Raw genomic sequence first — 17,158 nt, forward strand, 5'->3', positions numbered from 1 at the left:
ATGAAATGAGTGTGAGAATGTTTTCTAAAATGCTAGCTCCACATGTAGTTGTTAGAGCAAACTTTTCAATCGGCGACAGTCAATCTTATTGAGGAAGTTCTTGGATTGTTAAAAAAAAAACTTCAAGAACCTTTTCTTACATTACTCAAGAAGCTACTAAAAAAGTTGAATTACCAGTTTGTGAACCTTTAAAGAACTGGTTCTTGGACTGGCTCCCAAGTAGTCTGAGAACCTGTTTTTGAATAGTTCAATGACTGGTTCTTAGCCTGGTTTTTAAATAGTTAAAGAATCTGCTCTTGAATAGTTTGTGAATCAGCTTTTTGATTTGTGCAAATAAAAACCTCTTTTCTTTGGAATAAAGGTGTTTTCAATTCTTATGGAATTATATCTGAAAGAGATACGTATGTATCTTAGCCCTCTGAATGGCTTCCGTAAAAGGTTTTAACCACGGTCCTTGAACCGCTCAGATTCTGTATTGGTGGAGTGAGTAACAATTTGAATCTGTGAAAGCGAATCAAGATTATGAGAGTTGTGAACTGATCACGGTGCATTACTTGGATTTTTCAAAGTTCTGTTCTTGGACATTCAAGAACCAGTTTTTGAGCCTTGACAGGTACAGTTATTGAATAATTCAAGACCTGTTCCAGAACTGTTCTTGAACTCTCCCACAACCAATACTGGAACAATTCAAAAACCTGTTCTTCAAAGGTTTGAGGTCCATTCTTGCATCTGTCCTGAGTCAGGTGAGTAGTTCATGTACTGGCTCAAGGATACATTTTTGAATCACTCCAGAACAGTTTTGTGAGAGTGTACCATACACTTTCGTAACTTATACTACTGTTAAGAAACATTTAAACTTTTGCGAGGAATTCTGACTAAGCTTGCTTATTTCCCTTGCTCCTTAACTTAGAATGGCATAATCACTTACTGACAGCAAAAAAAATCCACAAGAAGTAAAACTCACCTGGTCCTAGAAAATCCCAAAGCAAAGCAATCGAAGTACTGAGCAAAGCCCTCTCAGTTAAGCACCAAAACGCTGGAATGTTCTAACATAACACAGCTGTATTTGAGAGCACACATTTTTTATGCCCCATTGAGTCATAACATATATTTATTGCTACCAAAACAAATTATCAACCTCAGATTGATGAACGGCTGAGTGACCCACCAACAATCAAACCTCTTGACCATGAGGTCTAACACGAATCCCTTGAATAGATGCATTTGTTGGCTCAACCACCAGACCCGGCCATCTGTATGATGTTCGCAGACTCAACCCCAACCTTCATTACTTATAGAAAAACTTAAAAAATAAGCTATTCAGAACTTATCCTAAAGGGTAATTCCCACTCCACTATCTGTCTTATAAGCTACAGTCATGAGATGAATCTCTTGTTTCATGTACAACATGCCGCTGTGGCTAATTCCGTGCTACGTGAATACCTGTAATGCAATACATAGTAAATAGGAATAATTGTTTCTTTTGATAAAAGACAATACAGAAAAAAATTAGAATTGAATGCTTCCTTCAGGAAAAAACTGGCATGTTACGCTTTAAAGGTTTAAAGTTTTTTGAAGAATTCTTAAAAGCTGTTTCAATCCTGCTGGTGGACTTGTTGTAGGTTCTTTCATTGACTCAAAGAGGAGCCTTATTCTCCGGAAAAGTTGATTGAATTCTCCAAGGGATCCAAAGACAACTATGGAAGCTTGGTGAAGTGTGTCGGCTTTGCGAAGTAAACATCTGAAACCACGCCTTCCCAGCTTGACAAACTATGATGAGGAAGTTCTTGAAATATAGAAAAATCACTGTGTTTGAATATTTGTTTTTCCTTTTCTTTTTCATTTTCGTCTTTTGTTCTGTATTTTTAAAAGTTCACATGGTTTGGTTGAAGCCTAAATAAGCTAGTTTGTAAACACATAATTAAAAAATAGCTCAGGCATTCTATTTGACAAACAACTGTAATGGCATTGCACCTATTAGGTGAAACTGGACTTCTTGCCCTAATAGTTTAGGTGTCTGCATGTTATGTGGCTTTAAGGAGGAAACTATGTTTTACTAACATTGTCTTTCTACAGCAATTATTCTAGACAATGTCAATACATTTTTCTTTGAGAAAAGAGATACACTCTTCTTCTGGAAAGGTAATATTTGAATGAATTGTAGCCTCTACGTACAACACAAAGTTGCTTGTTATGTGTCTACTGTTTTTATAAAGGTAGTGTCTGAAGACTGATGGTTTTATTTATGTATATTGTACTGTAGTTATTAATTGATTGTACAAATTACAAGTTTATGTGTTGTCTAATGTCAGGCTTTTTAGATAGTGCTTAATGTATGAGTTAGCCTATTTGTTGGTTCTTCCATGTTGCCAGCTAATGAAACTCACAGGTGATATAACGAAATGCTAAGGATCACACAAGTGGCTCAATGGGAGCAGCTAGGATTAGAGCTCATGTGTTGTACAAAAGATCAGTAGACCTATACATACAACAGTTTTGAGTATTCTCTGCACTTTGGGGTTTTTGTTCACAACTCTCATAACTTTTCAAGAAAAGCAAAAAACTTTCCAATAGCAAATCCCTATCAATTGTTTAATGAATGTTCCTTACTTTACATTTGCTATGAATATGGTTTGGTCCAGCATTGAGACCAATGCATATATATGTACATTCAAAACTTGTTTGTGCAAGTCCAAGCCTTTTTGGAAGTTGAAAAGTGTGCACTTATCTCTGTACATAAAAGTGGAAGTTTCCAATTGAAATATCGCCATCTTAAAAAAATTCCAGTATATATTGCGACCAGCATTTTGAGGCTGTCCACTGTGTCCTATTTCTGCAGCACATATCTTGTTTGCATGATCGAGAAAAACAATACTTGAAATGTTGAGATAAAAACAACATACACATCTGCAGTAACACATTTATCATGCATTCAAACTGATTCTCAGGAGATAATTTTCAAATAGTAAATTTACTAAAACCTTTTTTGAGTTTTTTGCTGTCCTCCTCAAAGCAGGATTGCCAATGACTTAATTGCTTATTTTTTAATTCCTACTTCTCACTTTGCCCACGTCCCTCTCATATACCTTTTCTTTGTCTATTATCATTAATAGCTATAGAGAAGAGAGCTGTACCCTGTTTTATGGCTTTAGATCACCACCCAGCCATCCTGGTACTCCTTAAAATTGCAGTTTTGTCTTTAAATGTTTGTAATTTTTAAAAATATCACAAGTATAAAATAAACAATTTTATTTAAAAGAATTGTTTAGAACATCCTCAATTCAGTTTTTTCATTGTCAGAAGTCGTCGATTCTAATTTCATTTGCTTTACTTGGTACCTTGTGTTCAGAAGATTCACAAGTGGCTCACTATCCGTTTGATCAGTTTGATGCCTGTAGAAGATGTAGCAGCTCTAGATGATTAGTCATTAAGACACAAGCATTCCATTTTGGACATATGGATAAAAACATTTAGATGTTCGACACAGTAACACAATGTGGACTCTATACTAACATCCACAGACCAGCCTTCTGGCGCCCTATCACCTACAGTGGGCACTGCAAGTGCTAATTTTAGACATAGGGCCGTACCACAAAACACTTTTGACTGGCGCTATGGCATGTCCTTGGTGCTAAGTAAGGCAGTGCTTTGTGCAAACACGTTTCACCACTTTGAAACAATATTTCTGGAGGTGGTAATGTGTGACAAGAATGTGTGTGCATACTTGTGCCATTGTATTTTGTTTTGTGATTTGGCCCCATATCTCTTTTTAACCAACTATTACAAATTGTATCTTTACTCATTTTGTTTTCATACAACAAGATATTTGAAGGAAATACAGTTCATCAGCAATGGTACATTTAAATCTGTAACTTGCTATTAAATAAACCTTTCTGATATATATATATATTTCACTTTTTAATGCCTATTCTTACACCAGGTATCGTATTGAGAATAGAGCACATAAAAAAGTCTAATGTTCACTGCAAGGTTACAATTCCAAATGTTGCACCAGTGTCTTCTGTGATCAAGTTGTTGCTTGTGTTAGGCTGAATCTTAGGAACAGCTCCACTGCGATCCAATTACCTTGATGGCTAAATTTATGTGTAACCACAAGAGTGAACTTTTTAAAATATGGTAGAATCAAAGAAAGACTGAGGATGCATCTAGAGATCATAATATGGGCTCTGTGTCACTCGCTGTGATTACTGAATTATTAACCATGCCATTGAAAATGAATTAAATAAAATATGGTGGTTACTTGTTTGGTATTGCTATTATCATGGCAAAGTGGAGAAGTGTGGCTCAATGATTAGAGTGGCAGACCCTGATGCAGAGAACTAGCCCGGGACCAGAGTTCAATTCCTCGCCTCGGCGGGTCTTGGGCTCAAAAAATTCCACGGATCTGATAATTCTTGCCTCGGTGCCATTCCAATCATGGAGTCCCACTCTGCAACTCTGGGCAATAGCTTGCTTAATCTCCACAACGGCCCCCACAGCGCTAAGGATGCCTGGCCTCCACCTTGGGGGTGCCCAGGAGTGGACGCCTCACAGGGAAAGCCAGGATGGGTTCCACAGTGGTATTCATACAAGCGCCTTGAGACCCTTGCGGGTGAGTAGTGCGCTATACAAGTATCAATTTACATTACAATTTACATTTACCTCTTTCCGGTATGCTCCTGCTGGATATGTGGGTATTTACTGCATCATTTAGTAGTTGTCATTTTCTAGGTGTGGAATTCTGAAAGCATCACATTGTTAAAAACTCCACATTTGGCAGAGACACATTACGACTACTTAACATTTCTGATTACAATTTAATTGTCCTGAAAAATGGTTTGGGTACTAGAATGAAACACTGAAAGATTTGATTCACATCATTATTCTTATCTGTGGTTTAAAAAATTTGACTCGATGAAAATGAGTAATGAGTTGGAAAGAATCCAGCTAATTGGCAAGCTAGGTCAAAATGAAGCATGCCATCATGACAGTAGGTTACGGGGCACATGATTACAACAGAACCGATATAAAGCAACACATAGTCTATAAGCACACTTATCCCAGGTATACCTGGGAAAGATTATATGCAGGGCCAGACTGACTACCGGGCGTTTTGGAATTCTGCCGAGCAGGGGGCTGATTTCACTGCGGTGGGGGTTGATTTCGTTCATGGAGACCTGCGTGTACTTCGAAATAACTAAAGCAAAACGAATTTCGTTCAGTACACGCAGGTCCCCATCAATGAAATCAGCCCCCAGCTCAGCAGCATTCCAAAACGTCCGGTAGTCAGTCCGATCCTGATTATATGCATTTAGAGGGAATGGATTTGCATACATTTTAGTTCCATTCTGATCAGTTAAGATTGTTTAAATCTTAGAATCCTTCTAGCATGATATTAGAAAGGGGTATCCCATTTCTTTGGAATAGTAAAGTCTGTTCATTCCTATACAGAAATATTGTCAATCAGAATCCAAATTCAAAACTCAGCTTTGCAAAATAAAAATACACATATTTTAGCATTCAGTGCATTTTGCACCCAAACTAATATCTTTTTGCCCCACTGAATAAATAGATTGTGGCATATTTGTTCCTTTAAAGTGGCAGTCCTTTTTCAGATTCTTCCCTCAATATAAGGACATCCACCAACAACAATGTTGTGCAATTACTTGGATATAGCTTTAATGTCTGTACATCAGAACTCTGGCTGCCAAAACTTTGATCTTCTATAAATTTGAGCCCCAATCCTGAAATGACCGAGACGTAGGTCTCCTACTAGTGTACTGACCACAACTTCAGCAAAAGGACTGGGCCTCACCATAACCTCAACAAATTAGTTCACAAATAAGCTTTCAACATTATAAAATATGCATGTCAATAAATATAAGTGAAATGAAATGAATTTTGGGTGATAATAAGTTACTAAAAAACATTTTTATCCTGATCTGGCATTTAAATGATCTCAGACATAGTCAAGGAGAAAGAAGGGATGAATGATTTAAAGAGAGGTCTATGTTACTATGTGGAATTTGACAATAGTTGGTTACCAGCACTCTCTGCAATCACACATCAAATACTAAGTGAAGAAGATCAGCGGAATGCATGCCTATATATTAAGAGAACATAAGGTTTGCACAGTACAGATCTCATTGATGTTGTGTACAATTTCTTATTGTACAATTTTATGCTGTTCATAGTCTACTTTTCTCGAATACATCTCTTCTCAATGCAGCGCTTCAGACTGTACTTCTCACAGCACTGTCGATTTGCTCTGGGGCCGTGTGGAGACTGTGACTTGTTGTTTACATGAATAAATCTAAAAACAACAAAATCACTAGTCTTCCAGACTGACCCAGACAATTAAAAGCGTGCAGATGGCGAGGATTCAAAAGGTGAGGAAGACGCTGGGAGAAAAAAGTGAGAGCAATGGGCAGGAAGGATAGACAACTGATTTGGAAGTGTGAAATAATTTAGTGACTTAAAGAATTACCTTCCACATTTATGTTATGTACTCCACTGATTCAACAGTCTCCACAGGCACTAGAAAATAAGGAGAAGATTTTCACAATGAGATGTCATAAGAGCAAAATTTGAATGTATGAAAAATGGGTAAGAAGAGCATTTGATCATAATCAGCCACTGGGGTATGTTGACAAATGTTCTTTTTTCTGACTCCAGCATCTAACGAAACATCATGCTATTTCATTTTTCAAAGTATCAATTTGCTGTTTTGCATTTGGTTTGTTTTGCATGGATTTCTCATCATCGGGATTTTAGAGACGGGTGTAGCACAGAGACCAGGTTGCTCTTACATCATGGAATGAGGAAACGTGTGCCTTCTTTTCTTCTTAGCTTACCTATTGCAGTTGACGCTGTCAGTCACACTACTCTGATGAACATTCTTAAAGATCATATAGGGATCAACGCTGCAGTCTTTGTATTGCTTTATTTCTTACCTCTCATCTATAGAATCGGTCACAGTCAGTCAAATTATGGTACTTACTCTATGGATGTGGTACCCTCCAGCAATGTGTAATGAAAGATTCCACATTCTCCCCCACACTTTCCATCCTCTATGTGGAACACTTTGAAATCACCTTTAAGAATTCAGGGATATTTACCATCAATATTCAGATGACATTAAACTTTACCTTAAGGTATATCTCACTACTCTCAATTATTGAAGATCTATAACAATTATTGAAATACCACCACTTTAAACTCAGCCTGCTAAAAATTTAGTTCTATCTGGCAAGATTAACCTAGAAAATCCACTTTCCCTCTGTAAAAGTGGATCAACTACTGTTGCATCTTGAAATGTATACCAGATATTGCTAACAATTCAAATTTGTTAGGTTTCAGTCTCGATAAAAGACTGAGGCTTAAATCCCAAATTAATAAAACGGCAATAACTTCTTTGTGGATGGACACATATTGATAATGCACTTTTGTATAGCATCAAAATGAATTTTTACTTATCACGATTTTAATAGACTAGTATTGCTGTAAATTTCTTGTATTTCATGGCATGGACATTTACAGGGCAAAATATTTTTCTGCCTTTCATTCTTTGTTTAATTCCTATTATGCTTTAGAAAGAATATTAATGAGCATTGTACTTTTTTTTTTAATTGTGCATTGCATGTTCTATAACATGTTATGCTTTAGCAAGGGTATTGATGAGCATTGTACTTTTTAAAAATAGTTCACTGCGTGTTCTATGACACTTTTCACAATAATTTTATTAACAATCAGAGACCATCCAACATCGTTTTGATTTGATTTACATACATGTTTTTCACTTCTTCTTGGGTCTTTCTATTATTTTCATTCCACTCCACGCACTCAGTCACGTGAATGCGTTAGCTTAAATTCACCAATGGTCTGGGCGTTCACTCACTGGGATTTTCCATAGCGGTACAGAAGCCCCTTGGGGGCGTCGCATTCATATTTAAGGTAATGACACGCACCGCGAGTGCTTGTCTTCTACAGATTTAGTATTATATTTGAGCACCATGGTCAATTTGAACATTGTTTATCATTACAGCTCCTGCCTTTATAGGGCATGGTTCGTTGACTATCTCGGGGGCCGCTGCTCACGGTCAACTGTTAAACACAGGAGTCGTCGCATTGATATTTAAGATAATGACTCCTTTATGCACCTCGAGTGCTCATTCCTTATAGCCTCAGAGTGATATGTTCACACTAGTTTAACTTCGATCATTTTCTCATTTTTATAGCGTCTGCCTCAATGAGACACGGCTGACTATACCATTTTGGACGCCGCTGTTCGCGGCCAGTTGTTAAACACGGGAGTAGCTTGTCAATATATACGCTTCACAGCTACGTTTGAACCACCATTTTATATTTTTTGCAGGTATGCTACTATTAGTGTTACCGTATGGGTCACATTAATGCAAGGTCGTTGACTCGCTTTTACTTCCGATTTTCATTTCACCTTAGGTCGCGTCCATTTATCAGTGTAATTCATTACCGCTTATTGGCATAGAAAGGGTTTCCATACCCAATCACAGGGCTGCAACCACTGATTTGCACTATGGATTTAAGTGTTCCACTTTCACATCCACACAACTTGGTGCATGTTGGACTATGTAGTCTCTCCAGGTCATGTTGGTCACATCTGAGCACATGCTAGATTTCTATTCATTTTATTCATTTCTTATGGCAAATCCGTTCGTATTAGGAGGTGAAGGGGTTCACATCATGGAGATCTACTTCTTGGATGCACTTGCACTATTTTTTTAAGGCGTCTAGATGTTAGTTTTGTCATATTATTGTCGCACAGACCTTTTGTTTTCTCAGCTGCACGGAAGGTACAAACCAGCCTTGCTCACTATACAGGGATTAATTTTTCTATAAAGTGGATTCCTTGTTTTCCATGCTTGCAACCTACATGGATTCATTCTTTAACTTCTTTTGTTCCCCTACATAATGACCAATTCTTAACCTCTTGCTGTTTCTCACTTCATTCACAGTTACCCCAGACGAAAAGTTTATCACCTGAAATGCATTGGGTTATGTCGTCAATTATCTCCATAAGAAGAAGATTTGAACGATACGTTGTTACGTTTCTTCAAATGTCGAGCAACATTTGTATGCGCATCATGGAAACTAGGAATATCATTCCTCACAATAAACTGTTACAACAGTTGTAGTTATAGCATTGTTTTGTAGAGGGATTCGTTTGTCAAGGGGAAGCATGAGAGACCGATTACTTTTGAAGCCTCACGGCCTATATAGTAGTGCACTTTGGGTCTGGCCCACCTGCGTGAACCGGCAATTCACTAATTACTGCGCGAGCTTTGGGCAGACCTCGTTCCAAAGTTGCACACTAAGATCTTCATTCACATCTGGATCATGTTCATTTGTCACTTCTGCAGGATGTTTATGTTTGCTAAATAGGAGTGGATTATAAGAGTTTCACTAATCTCTGCACAATGCCAACTCAGGCTGTTGAGGGACACTAGAGGGTCCATACCTGATCAAGGTCCTAATACTCAAATGCAAGCCATCCTCCTATCTAGACTTGACTAGGGCAGCGCTCTTCTTGTTGGCTCGCAAAAACTTTCTTTTTCATCACTTAGGTGAGCTGAGTACATCTCACCTTGTGTCTGCAAACATAAAATATGATCACACCACGCCAGTGTTACTAATGCTTCATTGGCTACCCATTGGAACCAGAGCAAAGTTCAAGACAGCCTGCATCACTCACAAAGTCTTACACACACTTCTATGAATTTGAAGGAAAAGCTGAAAATATCTCAGGGACAATGACTTTTGCACATCATAGATTTCCTTCTTGAATCTCCGGATTCAAGAAGGACCAGGCGATGTCTCAATCTTATTCTGGCAGCGCGATTCGAGTGTGGAATTCACCTTAGTGGTGTAACATAGGCACCCACAGCCCCTGTGGTGCGAAGGGTGCCCCAAGATTCAGGGTCCCCCTCAGCACAGTCCCCTGGTCAGGGAACGCATCACTGTGCCGTATGGGGGCCCTTCATGTAGTTTGCAGGGGGGACCCCTCAAGTTTTGTTATGCTAGTGATTCACCTCCGCCAACCCCACACACTACCCTCTGTCTCTTAACTTTCAAAAAAGTTCTGATTTTCCTGCTTTTCAAAGACATCTAAATTCTGGTCCTAATTATCTCCATTACCCCACCTTCATCTGCCTTAGTGGTTAATTGTCTGCAGTTTTACTTCTGAATCCCTATTCAGTCCACTCCCACTCTGCTCTCATTGCCACCGTTCACCCTGTCCTCTGTCCCTTCTGCACACTGGGCAGGGCTCACGTGGGCTCACTTGCTACATTTTCTTTTCTTGTCCTTATCTTCTCGCCTCCCCCCGCCACCCATTAACCTATGGATTATTTGACTTTTCATGTTTTTTTTTTCAGATTTATATAGCGCAAACTCGACCCGATGGTATTGGAGCGCTTTACATGAGCACCAGTTACGTTACACAAAGACACATTCATTTTTGTGGTAGGCACGGGGGAGATAAAGTGACTTGCCCAGAATCACAGGATGTGGAGTCAACCCCGAGGCTCGAACCTTGGTTTCCCAACTCCAAAGTCGGCACTCTAGCCGTAAGACTACATCCTCTCCCCTTATTGTTCCTTAGCTCCTACTTTTATCACTACTCTTGACTCTGTGCTCACAACATGGATCTACTCCACCTCTGAGTTTATCTCAGGGTTTCCTCTTCAGAAGGGTGTTTTGTTCCTCTCTGATATTACTACCTGGTTTATATTTACTGGAGGGGTCTTGCTTCAGTTACAAGCAAACATGAATATTCTCTGTTACTTTATTTATTTTATAGTTATTGATTGGAACTAAGGAACTTATTCATTGTAAAGCTCTCTAACACCCCGGGGCCATGTTCTCCAAATATAAAACCACAAAAATAATTGAATTAATTAATCAATGTTAGCAACATGGGTTCTAACCAGTGAAAACTCCCAGTGTATCACTTTCTGGCATCTGCTATTTCAACCCGTGCTGTGTGATGAGCTTCCCTTATGGAGTCTCAAACGCTGTAAATTGCGGCTCAAACTGGATTATGAACAGATACAACTGGTAGTGCTCACCTTTTAATATAGGGTCAGCTTCCTGTGGACCACTAGAGTAGGGTGCGCGGGATAGGTTGCACAGGACCTATATGGAGAGTGCATGTCCATCGTACAATTTTGCAGGTGTGGATTATGATAAGCATAAAGCGTATCTATTATGCTTCACTCTCTGGGGACAGGAATCCATTTTGGATTCTCGGTTTTTATAGGCTACACAAGATGGAGTATGGCGCGAGACTGCGGGAGAGAGACGGAAATTGTCGAAATATTCCCAAGGTTCTTCTAAGAGGCTTCTGTGAATGGAAGGCAGACAATAGAGATGTCACAGGAGCTGGTAAGAGCTGTGAGGCAGTGGGGGGGAAGTCGACAGACAGCGACAAGGGAAAATTAACTGTTTATTTAATTTTCCCTCCTAGTCGTCTGTTGACTCCCCCCCCCCAACCCGGCCCCACTGCTCTTACCTGCACGGGCCGGCCCTGCCCTCCCACTTTATTCTTCACCCAGATGGGTTATCCCCAACAGACTGAGAGGTAGCTGAGTGAGCGTGCTCTTCATCTTTTGTGCCTTTTTTTTTTATTTCTCTTGAGTGGAAGATCCCAGTTCCACCCTTGCATCTCACTGAGAGTAAACGGTATTGCCTGTGGCTTGAGCTGTCTGGGAGAGATACACAAAATAGCATGAACTGTCTGAAACAGATCCCAGATGTGGACACTTCATTGTCTGCAAACCTCAGATAAATGCTGTGTAGCAACCCAGCTCAGTGTGCAAGTGTTCTCATGGACCTGTGATAGGACACACTCAGCTGGTGGGTGGGACATACTTGCTGGCTTCCTTTCAGTTGGGAACAACCTGTAAAATACCCATGCAAGGAGACCTGTAGACTACCTGGAGACAGAGGACGAACTGCATGCTGGAGAAAAGGGTCTGTTTTAGGTGCGTTTAGACACAGACCTTAGGTTAAAGTTTCAAAGGCGTTGAAAGCTGTATGACTGGTTTAACAAATGGGTATAAATTGTCAAAGGCAGTAGGCCTCTCTGCATTATGGTGACGTTGGCAAAGTCTGTAGGTCTAACTGTGCTAATTGTGAAGAGTTCATGTTATTGCAATACACCTAGTCAGAGATATTAGAGTTTTACATCTTAGGGAGCAAGGTACCTTGCAGATAGTGTAAGAAAACAAAATATATGGGATTAGTTCATTTTAGCGATAAATATTTAGCAAACATGATGGGTGTACTCTGGTTATCTGCTAGTTCCACTTTGGGAGGAGTTTAAAATTATAATCGCCACCAATATCTTGTATACTAATTGGTTTACTGTTTTACCTACTATATATTAAGTGTATATACCAGGGTCACTGGAATTATGTGGTAGTAAATGACCTAATTATGAGGCAGAGAGGACTAAATTATGTGGCTAGAAAAGGGTACATTATGTGGCATAATGCAGCAATTTTTTTAATTTTATGACTTCATTATTTTGTCATTTTTATGTATGGCAACACCGGGCAACAGTTAAACAACCAGATACAGCAAAAACAGCTGAAGGATGGCCAGTCAACCTTTTTTTTTTAGAAATCTGCAGAGTATGCAGCAGATGAAGGATTATGCAGCAAATGCAGCCACTCCATACTTATGCGGAAAACACAAGCACAGCAGGATTGCATAATTCCTGTGGCCCTGAAACATACATTTATTATATATAGTCACAAATTCGCCTGTGAAACACCACAAGCACAGTCCCCTCGGAACAGTGTCACTCCTAAAGGTAGAGAATCGTCACATTTTATAGTGCTTAACAAACAAAGGTGTAGACACTCATATATAGTAGTAAGCGTGTACGTTTATTAAAAAGTCCCAGAGATGTGTGTGGGTGTGTGTGTGTGGGTGTGCATAATATAACCTCTAACTTTAAAGGGAAGCAAGGAAAACAGAACAGGCATCTCAAGGACGATTTTGTACACTTACCTAAGAATTTCTACATAATTTATTTACCTTGGTTTTGAAGTTCGAATTCTCTGGAAAATCTTGGAGAATGCTGACTGATAGCTGCAAAATGGGTAAAGAAGACAATGTGTTGAGGCAAGAAGAAGAAGGGGACATACACAATTGTAAGGCACCAGAAAAATGTACACAATTTGATTCTGGAGGCAGCTTATAAGTGAAAGGAATGACCTATGCAGCCTTCACTGGAGATGTAAGCGGCCATCTCTGCAGATCTATCATTGCTGAAATGATTGTAGCACATCACCATAGTTACTGGGTACCATGATTGCCTTGGCATTTCATAATTATGCACTACGTGAATTTAAGTGGCCAATTTGACTGCTTCAGGCAGCATTCTGATAGTTTCAGAGCAGACAATGCAAAAGAATGAGATAGGGCAAGAATGAACAGGCCGGGTAATTCACTGCAGTTGTGTGTGTGTGTATGTGTGTGTGTGTGTGTAGGTTCTGTGTGTGTGTGTGGGGGGTTGTTTCTTTGTGTGTGTGTTGTCTCTTTTTGTGTGTGTTGTCTCTGTGTATGTGTGCTTGTGTGTGTGTGTAGGTTCTGTGTGTGTGGGGGGGGTTGTTTCTTTGCGTGTGTGTTGTCTTTTTGTGTGTGTTGTCTCTGTGTATGTGTGTGTGTGTGCGCAGGTAGTCTCTTTTTGTGTGTGTGGGTGGGTTGTCTGTGTGTGTGTGTGTTGTCTCTTTTTGTGTGTGTTGTCTCCGTGTATGTGTGTGTGTGTGTGTGTGTATATGTCTGTGTAGGTTGTCTTTTTGTGTGTGCGGCTTTTGTCTCTTTTTGTGTGTGTGTGGTCTCGTTTTGTGTTTGTTGTCTCTGTGTATGTGTGTCTCTCTCTTTTTGTCTGTGTGTGTCCACTGAAAAAACCTTCAAGGCTCATTTGAGGGTATGTACGCCGAGAAAGTATTGAAATTCGTAAGTTATGGTTATGTTGTAAATTGAAACAACGATGTGATTAAGCATTTACTAAAGACATTAATTCCCCTCTTATAGAGCATGTTTTCTCTGTAATGTTGACCGAAGTTTGGACTCCATTTTGTATTGTCATGCTTCCACGTGTTCCCCACGAGAAGAGTCCAACCTCTGTGTTAGTTGCTCTTGTAATCTGCCTAGTAACAGTCTATAAATAGCTCCTTTGTCCATCTGGCACATGCCCAGACTTGACCACATCTGTTATCAGTTAGCCTTGCTTGACCATGTTTTCGCGGGCTCAAGGAGTGTGTTAGCTCCGCCCACATATTGATTCAGTATCGAAAATGACCATAAATGGTAATGTTCTTCGGCTTCATGTTGTATCCACCCACTTATGAGCCCCTCTGTTGTGTATAAAAGGGGACTGTGTACGCAAGTTCTTTGTGCTACTCTATGCAATACTGAAGAGTGTTGTGTGGATTGTAGGACCACCCTTAAGGGTTAATAAATGCTGTCTTTGTACTTTGCAGTTTCCGTGCCAACTTCCTTATAGATTCCATACAGGAGAGCGAACCCTTGTGTCCTGCGGGCCTAGCTGGGGCCTGTATTCGTCAATTGGCGCCCGTCACGTGGGGCTCATCGGCGACTCGGATGCTCGAAGGACTGGTCGCGACGAAGGTGTGGAATTTGACCGGGGACGTGATCACTGCCCGCGGCGTCTTAGCCCTGGCATCCCGAGGTTTTTCTTCCTTCCCTTCCGAGCTGACCGTCTGGGTGGCGCCGGTCCTCGACTGAGACCTCTTCTGTCGGTCTTGCCGTGAAAGCCGTTTGGGCGATTGTGGAGCTTGGCAGTTGGAATCTGGACTCTTGATTGGTAAGAACCGGTGTACGGTACTTGCTCCGAGTTTTTGAAGCCTGATCTGGCTATTTGAGTTTGATTTGTGATGACTAGTCATATTTTGTATTTGTCTTTGTGAAAATATATGCGTTGCAACACATATAGGCAGGTAATGTGGAGAGATTTCTCCGGAGCTGTGTAACTTTGAACGGCGCAACGATTAAGTGCCATTTTTCTATAATATTGCATATTTTTGCATTATTTCTGAGCATGCCTGCTTTCAGCGCACTCCGTAAGTGGTGTTGCTGTTTCGGAAACCGGTTGAACCTCGAGGAATCTGCTCCAGCTCCCCCAGAGGGGACTCCTAATAGGGATATGTATGTGAAGCATGGTCTTTCTTCCATAATGTACAGCACAGTATGGAGGAAATATACAAAAAAAGATCCTGAGTTACGATGGCCTTTGTATGGATCGTTTGATATACGTAAGATTGAGTATGTGGAACAGTGTATGTGTAAGCGGCGTGCTCGTCAGGATATGTTTGAGTGTGTACGGTTGTGGGTGAAGGAGGTGCGTGAGCGAGAGAAGCGTGAGAAAGCGCTGTTTGATAAGGAACAACGGAAGAATGATCATGTGCGAGCCCAGGAAGCGAAGCGTCGGGAAGACAGAGAACAGACAGAGAGACAAGAGAAAGAGCGTAGGCTGCAAGTTTCGGGTCAATATGCTGTTCGGCAGCCACTCTATCCTGTCCTTAATAATCTTGATGATGATTTTTATTTACTAGATCGCTCTCCGCCCCCTTATGTTGGCGCATCTGCTCCGAGGCCACAAGATTCCGTCCCGGGTACGGGTAAGGTAGATACGCGGTCCATGTTATCGGCTGAGCATATGGCTGAGCTTCGGCAAATCTCTTTCCGTGCACTTAAGGGTAAGGTGTCCGTGGATGAATTGTTCCATACTTGGGGGTCGTGGCAGGATAGAGAGAGATTGTATTTTTTGAGTCATTTCGCTGAGGAAGTGATTGCTGCTTTTCGGAAATATTCTAGTGTCTTTGAGCCTGAAGAAGTGACATCGGATGCTAAAGCATTGCATGATGGTGTTTTTTCTCCCTTTAAGGCTCCTGATACGGCTCGGCGGTTATTCGCCTTGCGGGACGCGGTGCTGGCCCATAGAGAAAAAGCGCGCCAACGAGCAGGGGAGGAGACGCAGTCGGATTCGTGTACCGCAGAAGGCCACTCATCCACCTCTCAATCAGATAAGAGTGATCTAGTGCATGCTAAGCCAATGCGCGAGGCGGCGCCTTTGTATGTTCCTCCTAATGGAGCGGGGACTAGCTCGGACATTACCTCCGCCGATGCTAAGGGATATTTTGTGTATAATTGGGTTTATACTCCGTGGCATAGAGCTGATGTGATGGCATTAAAGAATGCGCTGCCTGACCCCCGCAAGAATCCAGCGGCCTTCTACGAAGAAGTCGAGGGGGCCTTGAATTCTTGCGTTATGACTTTAGCAGATATCGATTTGTTCTTTGGCCTTATTCTACCACCGGATATGTGGCGATCTGTCCGAAAGGTAGATGATGTAGTTGCCTTTAAGGCTCGGTGGTCTGACCTTGAGGATGAGGATAGGGAACGGAAGCCCGCGCAGAAACCGCCCCAGAATATTTTAGATCTCCCCGCTGCTATTGTGGCTAAGCTGAAGACAATTATTCCCCCCAAAAAGATTGATTGGAATATGTTAGCTGCATGTAAACAGAAAGCTGACGAGTCAGTTGCGGACTTCTTTACGCGCTTTGAGGAGACGTTTCATGATTTTAGTGGCCAGTCGCTTACTGACGATACGGGCCGCCACCTTTTTGCGGATAAATATGTGGCTAATCTGCTGCCGGCAGTTGCGGCCCGTTTAAAAGCGAGTGAGAGTTCTTGGTCCTCCGCTACACCGACGGCCCTCCTGACTATCGCCCAGTATTATGAGCGTCAGGAGCAAGAAGCAAAGGGCCAGGAGGAAAAGAAATCGAAAGATTTGAAAACAAAGGTGATGTTGGCACAAGTCTATGGCCCGCCCCGGCGGGGTAGTAATAGAGGTAGGGGAGGATCTTATGGTCCTCCCTCGGGCCGATCTGATTTAAATAGGAACCAATGTGCGTATTGTAAGCAATCGGGTCATTGGGCTAGGGACTGCCCGGTGTTGCATGCATCGCGTCAGGGGCATACCTATGGTGGCCCGCGAGGTAGAGGGGGTTTCTCCAACTTCCGAGGGAATTCTAACGACCAGGCTCGTTTTGACTCTGCTGGACAGCACCGCGATAGATCAAACGTT

At 41.2% G+C, this 17,158-nt stretch overlaps 1 long non-coding RNA gene across 1 annotated transcript; it reads right to left on the reverse strand.

The window, feature by feature from the left end:
* Positions 1-1,368: 1,368 nt before the first annotated feature.
* Positions 1,369-13,134, reverse strand: LOC146772908 (uncharacterized). Its single transcript, XR_014971929.1, has 3 exons — positions 13,081-13,134; positions 6,488-6,537; positions 1,369-4,741 (listed from the first exon to the last, which is right to left on the reverse strand). It is a non-coding gene; the product is annotated as an uncharacterized LOC146772908 (long non-coding RNA).
* Positions 13,135-17,158: the final 4,024 nt, after the last annotated feature.

This window comes from Triturus cristatus, chromosome 12, assembly GCF_964204655.1.
Source record: "Triturus cristatus chromosome 12, aTriCri1.1, whole genome shotgun sequence".
Classification (NCBI taxonomy): domain Eukaryota; kingdom Metazoa; phylum Chordata; class Amphibia; order Caudata; family Salamandridae; genus Triturus; species Triturus cristatus.